Source organism: Prinia subflava, chromosome 23 (genome assembly GCF_021018805.1).
Source record: "Prinia subflava isolate CZ2003 ecotype Zambia chromosome 23, Cam_Psub_1.2, whole genome shotgun sequence".
Classification (NCBI taxonomy): domain Eukaryota; kingdom Metazoa; phylum Chordata; class Aves; order Passeriformes; family Cisticolidae; genus Prinia; species Prinia subflava.
The window spans coordinates 4,554,101-4,562,728 of record NC_086269.1 but is presented as its reverse complement, the minus strand read 5'-3'; positions in this window follow the sequence as shown (position 1 = coordinate 4,562,728).

The following is an 8,628-nucleotide window of genomic DNA, read 5'->3' as shown; positions in this document are numbered from 1 at the left end:
AACCCACAATAATTGTTTAGAAATAACGGTTTATAAGAGGGGAAACTGTAAACAATTAAACAGCTCAAGGTATTGAGGGAAATCAAAGCTAAAATCACAGAATTACAGAATATCCTGGCTGGAAGGGACCCACGTGGATGATCCAGTCCAGCTCCTGGCCCTGCACAGACACCCCAACAATCCCACCCTGTGCCCGAGAGTGTTTTCAAGATGAAGATCTTCCAAAGGATGTGATGGACACAGGCAGTTCATCAAAACCTCAGCAGCAGGATATGAAAATTAATTCCCTGTTGGTCCTGGAGTTGAAAGGATGAGCTGGCAGGTCTTGATTCCTCTTCACTAATGCCCATCTAATTTCTCTCTCTCCTCACTTTCAGTTGTATTGGGATGACATTTCAGATCCCAGTGCCCTGCAGGAATTCCAGAAGCATCTTCCCACTTGTGCCAGTGGGAAGGGAGGATTTAGCATCTGAATGAATTTCAGCCTCGTGTTTTGTCCTGAACGCTTGCTGTTCCCTTTTCAGATCTGGAAAGTTGCAGAGTGACATATCTCTGGATTTTTTATGTTGTGATTCTTTTCTCCTAGGATCTATGCCCTGCTGGTTCTGGGAAACTTGTGACCTCTGCATTTTTAATTAGAACTCGTAACTTTTTCCATAGCAACATATTTTGATGCTTCAAATACAGAATCTGTCAAATCAAACAACTTCTGGTCAGATGAAATCCAAATATATAGAAATGTAGAGCAGTAATAAAATGTAGGATATGACACAGTTAAGAAAAAAAAAATAAAAGAGAGAATAAAAGAAGGATGGAAAGATTTGGTTAATTTATACGTTTGATTTTAATAATTAATTAGTCAGTACAAATTATTAAATGATTGTGTCAGTACCCACCTGGTACAAAGGAATGAACTGTTCTCAGGAAATAATTTAGATATTGGAAAGCTCTCACTCACAGGGATGAGCAGTAGAAGCAGGAGGTGAAGGCAAAAGAAATCCTCTGAAACAAAACCCAAGCTCAGATATTAACAGAATAATGGAATTCAATAGGATGGGTTAAGGCAAATAATGTAGTAAAACACAGCAGTTCTAGATGGACTTTTTCAAAACCATTGATTTATGATGCATACCTTGCATGTGCCAAGAAAGTATTTCCTTCAACAACAAACTTGGAATTTTTGTTATTTGGCTTTACTACCTAAGGGTTACTGTAATTCATTCATTGATTCTCAATTACAGACATTTTTGGTCTTATTGTTTTTACTATATTTATTACAAGTTGATACTATTTATTAATCATTTGCTATAATTTGTTATTGCTGTTTTTGACATCTCTGTGAGATTTTTTGCTGTGTCAATAGAGACCTGTGCAGAACAGTGTCACCTGTCCCTGGGATTTACCAAGTAAGGCACTGCTAAATTTCCTCTCTAGCATGAAAAGCCTTGGACAAAATCATTATTATTTTCTGATTAACCAGACTTTTGCTCACTCTCATAGTTAATTACTGGGGGTTCCTTTTCCTGCTTTAAGCAAAGATTTTGTCTCAGACTAAGAAATCATCCTGCCATTCCAAACCCCACACCCGTCCCTCACCCTTCTGCAGGGCCATCCCTCTGGAATTCCTTGGAAATCCAGCAGCCAGGAGATATCCAAGGGCTTGTTAAGGTTTTTAAACAAATGTTGAAGTGCAGGAACATCTTCTAGAAGCAAATACAAACACCAATGTGGGAATGGCTGCTTTGGTTTCTTCCCTCTGGTTAGTGTTAGACACATTATGTGCCTTTGTCTCGTCCATCTGTTTCCACTTTCCATAAAAAAATGCTGGAATATGAAGTTAAACTTGGTGTGTTTTAACCTTGCATTGCAAACAGGGGGTTCCTGGGTGCTCCATTCTCACAGACACCCTGGGGGTGTGCCTGGGCAGAGGGGTGCAAAACCCCAACATTTCCTCATGGATATCTGATATTTTCCCTCAGAAAACTCAGATCCAAAGTCCAGAAAAAATGTCCTTTGTAGTCTGCAAGGCTGTCTAAACAGAGTATGAAAATAGATGACATCACTTACACAATTTGGGTTTTCTCCACGAAAATGAAAAGCTCCATTCGTGTGAACTCCCCAACAATTGTCGGAGGAGGGAACTTTTCAAATGAAGTGCTTCATCTCACTAATTTAGAGCAAGAAAAACCACAACACTGCTCTGAAAGCTTTGATTCCCCAAGCCCATGACGTTTCTTAATTTATTTAGAAGCAGGATGGAACAGTTTCATAAATCTCCTGCCACATATACCATCCACTCAGGCAATCTGACAGCTTGTTTGCCGGAATACATGAGACACGGAGGGAGCATCACTATATTTATGTGTGCCCAAAAAGGACACAATATTATTTTTAAAAAACCAAACAGAAAAAAAAAAAAATGGAATGTTTTGGAGTCGGAGGGATGAAATTTCCCGCATTTTGCCTTCCAAGTATAGACTGTTCAAGGTTCTGCCTGCAGAGCCAGGCTTGATTTCTGCCCAAGGAGCTTGGGGAGAGCAGCTGGGACTGGCACTGCTCGGACCAGCCCAGCACCATTCACTCATTTTCTGTGGCTGCAGCTTTCCCAGCTATTTCCACAGATCCTGGCTGCCTCCTGGGCCCTGAGGATGCCACGACAGTCTTATAAATCCAGAAGGGGAAATGATCTGTCTCTGGCCGTGAGCGGAGAGCCCACGAGAACGTCTGTGGGGTTTTACCAGCAAAGCTGCTGAGAAAAGAGCCAAGATGGGATCCCTGACCTTTCCCAGCCCTCCTCCACCCCGAGCAGCCCGCAGCCTGCTCTGGAAAAGCTTCAGCTCACCCAGGGAGCAAAATTAGAAATCTTCTCCAGGGACACTCTTACTCTCTTGCACCAAAGCGCTCCTCGGTGCAAGGGGGGATGGAAAGCAGGGAAGGGCGAGTTCAGAGAGCGCCTGTCCCTCTCTGAGGGTTTCCCACAGCGCAGTGGGAATGCCCAGACACGCTCAGGCAGCCTGGGAGGGAGCTGGCGAGGGGTAGGAGCAGAGCCAAGCCCTGGCCTGTGATTCACAGAGCAAGAAATTCGTGTTTTGAGCTGAGGAACAGCAGCACTTCACAAGTGTCCAGATCCTCTCACCCCCACTGCTCACACAAACCTGACTGGCACTACAGTAATGGAGTCGATTTTCCAAAAATTTTTTGACTTACGGTTGTTACTTAAGGCTTTTTGAAGGTTTATGATAACTGTGTAGTTTCTTAGAGAAAACCCTGGTTATTATAGTCTCATTTTTATCTTAAATCACCAAGGATTGGTGACTTAGAATAAAAAGTCACCTATCCTTGGTGACTTAGGACCTTCAGCAAGGTGAAATAATAAATACAGAGACTTGTCCAACAAATTAAAAATCAGATATTCCAATGAACTAAGCCCCAGGTATTTCCAATAAACTAAAAATCAGATGTTACAAATAACCAGCTGCAGTACACAAATGTTTTTACGTTCAGGTGAATTTAAAATTTAGTTGTTGGGTTGTGATTAGAGTTTTTAGGTGAAAGCTACCAAACAGTTTGTCCAGTTTTTGTGACCACTTCCAGCTCCTGTCCTGCTCTGGGAAAATGTGAGGGCTGGGGAGATTGTGGGAGGATGTGAGGTTTGGGGAGATTTTGTGCAGAACCTGACCCTGCATCAGCCAGAGGGAGAGCAGCTGCTCCCAGGGAGCTCCAGGTGTGTTTTGGATGGGGAAAACAGAACCAGCACAAAATTCCTGGAAGGTTTGGCAACTGCTGCCCCACAAACACAGAGCTGCTGCTATTTCAGCAGATTTCCAGCCCCCACACCCGTGAGCATCTCTTTTGTCTGCTCCAAAAGCTTTTCTGGGCTGGTGTTGGCCTTAAGAATCCTCTGTCCCTGTGGCTGCTGGGGGCAGTGATGGCAGAAAATCATGAAAGTCACGAAAATCATGAAAATCACAAAATCACAGAATAATTTAGGTTGGAAAAGCCCTCTAAGGCCATGGAGGGCAACCATTGATGCAGCACTGCCAAGGCCACCACTAACCCCTGGCCTGGTGTGCCACACACTCTCTCCAAACACTTCCAGGGGTGCAGCCAAGGACTTGACAGCCCTTCCAGTGACAAAATTTTCCCCAATATCCACCCTGAGCCTCCCCTGGCCCAGCCTGAGGCCGTTCCCTCTCCTCCTGTCCCTGTTCCCTGTGGGAATGGAGCTTTTTGGGGTGCATGGTGGGACAGCCCTTCCTACAAAGGCATCAATTTGATGCTGTAGCAGCCCAGTCTGTAGGTTAAGGGACTAACACCCAAATTATGGTGAGCAGAAGTTAAGGGCACAAAGGTTGATAGGAAGTTAATATTTTAATTGAGTTACCGTATATGGACAAAGCTCCAGAACATTCCCCAGTTCTCTTTCCCCATTGGGCTATGCTTGATGCAGTGTTTTGCATATTCTAAACCCCATTTCTGATTAGACCCTTACCCTCAGACCTGCCCCCAAACCTACTTTTTATATATCCCTGTTCTTACCCCAGTTCACCTTCTGAGGTTAGCTTTATACAGAGTGTTCATCTTCCCCAGTTTATCATTTTCATATATTAAAAACTTCTGCTTTTTGGACAACCCAGTGGTGCCCATCCTTTATTTCATCACTCCCCCTGGCTGCCCCCTCCTGTCAGGAGTTGTGCAGAGCCAGAAATTCCCTGAGCCTCCTTTTCTCCAGGCTGAGCCCCTTTCCCAGCTCCCTGAGCTGCTCCTCACCAGACTTGTGCTCTCGTATGTGCACAGAAATCTGAAATCCCAGGATTTTCCTGCAGGAACGTGGGAAGACACAGCACAAAAGCCACTGTGCCCAGAGGCTCCCAGCACACCCCAGGAGGGAACAGCCTGGGCTCAAAGTGCCTGATGAAAGCTCAGCAAGGCCGTGACATGGGTCTCATCTGGGCTGTGACCCCATGCAAGTCATAATATTTGTCCTTAAATAATCATAAAATATCTCAAATTAGGAGGGACCCATAAGGATCATCGTGTCCAACTCCCTGTTCCATGCAGGAATACCCAAAACTAAGCCATAAGACTAACAGCCTCACCCAGGGAAAAAATAATGATAGAAATATATACAAAAATACACATAACCTATAATATATTGCTATATATATAAAATATACTGTATTATGTATGTAATAAATCAATGCAATCACCAGAAACATAACAGGATGCAAAACTTACTCTCTTGCCTTTATAAATCTTTGTATTACAGTAACTATCCTCTATTTTTCTGTAACTTTTTACAAGGTTTTGTGCTTACACTGACAGTCTAAGGTATCTCAGGTAGGCAAGTGTTTTAAGTACTGTGTTTATCCAGAACTGAAGATTTGAAAGCCAGGCACAGTACATAAATTACATAAAACCAGGGTTTTTTCCTCCACTCAACCCTCTGCAGAGGCAAAAAAAAAAGAATGGAAAGGAAATGTCTACTTTCAACTCTCTTGCTCAGTGTAAAAACTTCAAAACTCAAAGCTTGGCTTCCTTTCTCAATAAATTCCATGTAAATGTAACAAATATTTAACACAAGCTGCCTTCACAGAAGCAGTAGATCAGATCAAACATTGTTTAATTAAATATCTTCCCTCCTAATTAAATATCTTCCTTACAATCATCTAAAGGACATGGGAGTGTATAAGATTAATACACATGTGTTAAAGGGCTCCAGAGTATTCTCTCTTCCTCCAGAAAGTTGCATTTTAGGGGTTTCTCAAGTCAGAAGTCAACATCGGTCCTGTCTGGGTTTCCTTCCCAGGAATGAGTTCATTTTCCCCCTGAATCTACAGAAATTTCCCACGTTCACAACATTCTACAGCCACTGGAAGAACACTCATCCATCCTCTTTTCTGAGAGTGGATTTTGTTGCCCCCTGCTTCCCATGCTGTAAAAGCACACAGCATCACCTTTGCCACGGCTCTCAGGACTCAATTCCACCAAATCCCTCCCATTTCCCCCATTATTTTACTCCTTTTCCCCATTATTTTACTCCTTTCCCCATTATTTTACTCCTTTCCCCATTATTTTACTCATTTCCTCCATTATTTTACTCCTTTTCCCCATTATTTTCCTCATTTCCCCCATTATTTTACTCCTTTTCCCCACTATTTTACTCCTTTCCAGGCTAAAATATTCCATGTATTCCTCTCCTTCTGCATGAAAAGCAACTTCATCCCCTTCACTTCTCACCCTTTAAACCTTTCCCAGCTCCACTCCCTTCCCCCTGGAGCAGTGGAACAATTCCAAAGTGCCCAGGCAATTTTCACAGGGACAGAATTTATTCTGCAGCTCGCCTCACATTAGAGGCTAATTAAAAACAAATCACCCAAAGGTATTTTTCCTGATTCTGAATGGTCAGCTCAGAGCCAATTACTCTTAGTGCAAAATTAGATTTTTGAAGGGGTTTTTGGTTTTGCTGGGTTTTTAAAGAAAATGTAATCCTGGTGCATCACTTCACATACCTACACTGACCTTTACCTTCCATTCCAATTTACAGAAAAATTTAATGTAACAACATCCTCCTGCAATTCCTCAGGGAGTTTGAAGACCAGAGCCCACCATGAAAACAGTCTCCTTGCTATTTTCCCATTCCTAATCACTTCTGAGTACCATGAGCCTGGATCCAGGCCCCAGGACCTCCTGGAAATCAACTCTTTAATCCCATCTTTCTTCCTACCTTCTAAAAGATCCATAAGGAATTTCCTCTCCTGGACCACAACAGCCCAGCAGTGTCAGCACAGAAATTGGCTTTCTGAAATGCATCGCTGTGATTTTGAGATTGGTTCAGAACCAGAGGATTTCTTGTTTTTATTTGGTTCCATTTAAGTGAAACCACTGAAAGAATGGAAGAATTTAAGGAGACTCTGCACAAGTCCCTGACAGGAGGGGACAGCCAGGTGGGGGTCAGGCTCTGCTGCCAGGGAACAGGGACAGGAGAGAGGGAACGGCCAGGGAGGGTCAGGATGGATGTTGGGGAATATTTCCTCACTGAAAGGGTTGTCCAGCCCTGGCACAGCTGCCCAGGGCAGCAGAGGCATCACCATGCCTGGGGGGGTTTAAAGCCATGTGGATGTGACACCTGGGGACGTGGATTAGTGGTGGGTTAGTGAAAATGAGGAATTGCAAGCAGGCTGAAGAGGAGGAGAGTGTTCACTCAACCCAGATTTGTTACAGCTTCAGTTTGTATTATTTATATTATTTATATTATTTATATTATTATTTAGCTCCTTAGAGAACTTCTGTTTGACCACTTGAACAAGAAAGGACATGAGTGCTGTCTGTGGTTTGAGTTCACAGAACACCACAAAATATTTATATCCATATAGGCACAGTTCACCTGTCACCAGAATGAGATCAGTTCATGGAGACATCACACCAAGGGCAAGTGAATTTTTATTTGAAGGTCCCTTAAAACAAGAAACAAAAACATACTTCAGCAGTAGATTTCTTTGTCACTACTAGAGGAAACTGTGAATGTCCTGATAGAGCCAGGGAGATGAAGGAATCATTTTTCCTGAAGGTAACTGATTTTGCAGTTATCAGCAAGTGGAAACTAACAGGATCTCCTCAGAGAAAAACACTTGGATTCCCCCTAGGGCTGTAGTTGAAGTTCTGTGGCAGAGGGGAAGAGGAAAGGAAGGGGAAGAGAGGAGAGCAGGACAGGACAGAAGAGGAATTTTGGAGCTCCTCTGCCTTCGCTGCTTTTAGATTTTGTTAGGAAAACACAACACATAACAATTATCAACTTCAGTTCTATGCTATAAATTTACACGTATTTTTATAAGGCAGTTAAATCCTTAAACAACTCGATTAATAAAAAACAATGGTTCCAAAATTTACCAGTGCTGTCAATAATTTCCAGAACATTTTGTCTCTCAGCTGATGTCAATAATCATAGTTTACCCAACTCTATGTGTCGTCACTTTAAATCTTTCCAGACAACTTTAAATCAATGATGGAAACACTGAAGTTTTCCGTGGTTGATCTCAGCTGTGGAATTCTGAACCATGTGTTGGAGATGGAATATACAAAAACACACAGTGAGCAAGGCCCTTGGAGCAGGGATTGTGCCCCTTCCATTCACAGCCTGTGGCTCAGTGCACCACGGGGCTAAACCCTTCCAAGGCTTCTGCATCTCCAGGGAATTAATTAATGTCTTGGGTTATGTAACAAAAACAAAAACAAAAACAAAAACAAAAAAAACAAAAACAAAAAAAAAAAAAAAGAAAACTGTGTATTCTATTTCATCTCTTGAAAGCAGTTGGGGGATGGTTTATTTTTTCTTTATCTCTTGTAACTCCAGGGGGAGGAGGGCAGATGCCTTCTGATCACAGCCCAGCTGTTAAACCAGGTGGGGCAGTGTTTGTGATCTCTGTCACCACTGCCCACCCTCGGGGATATCTTCTGTTCATGGGCCATTGAGGCTCACAGTGACTGACACATTCCATCATCCACTGGGAGATGGAACACCCAGGGGGAGGAGCCAACCATTCCTACCCAGATAAAAATGGGGACACAGGGACCCCGGACATTCCTCTTTGCCACTGGATTCCCAGAGGAAGAGCGGACCCATCTCAC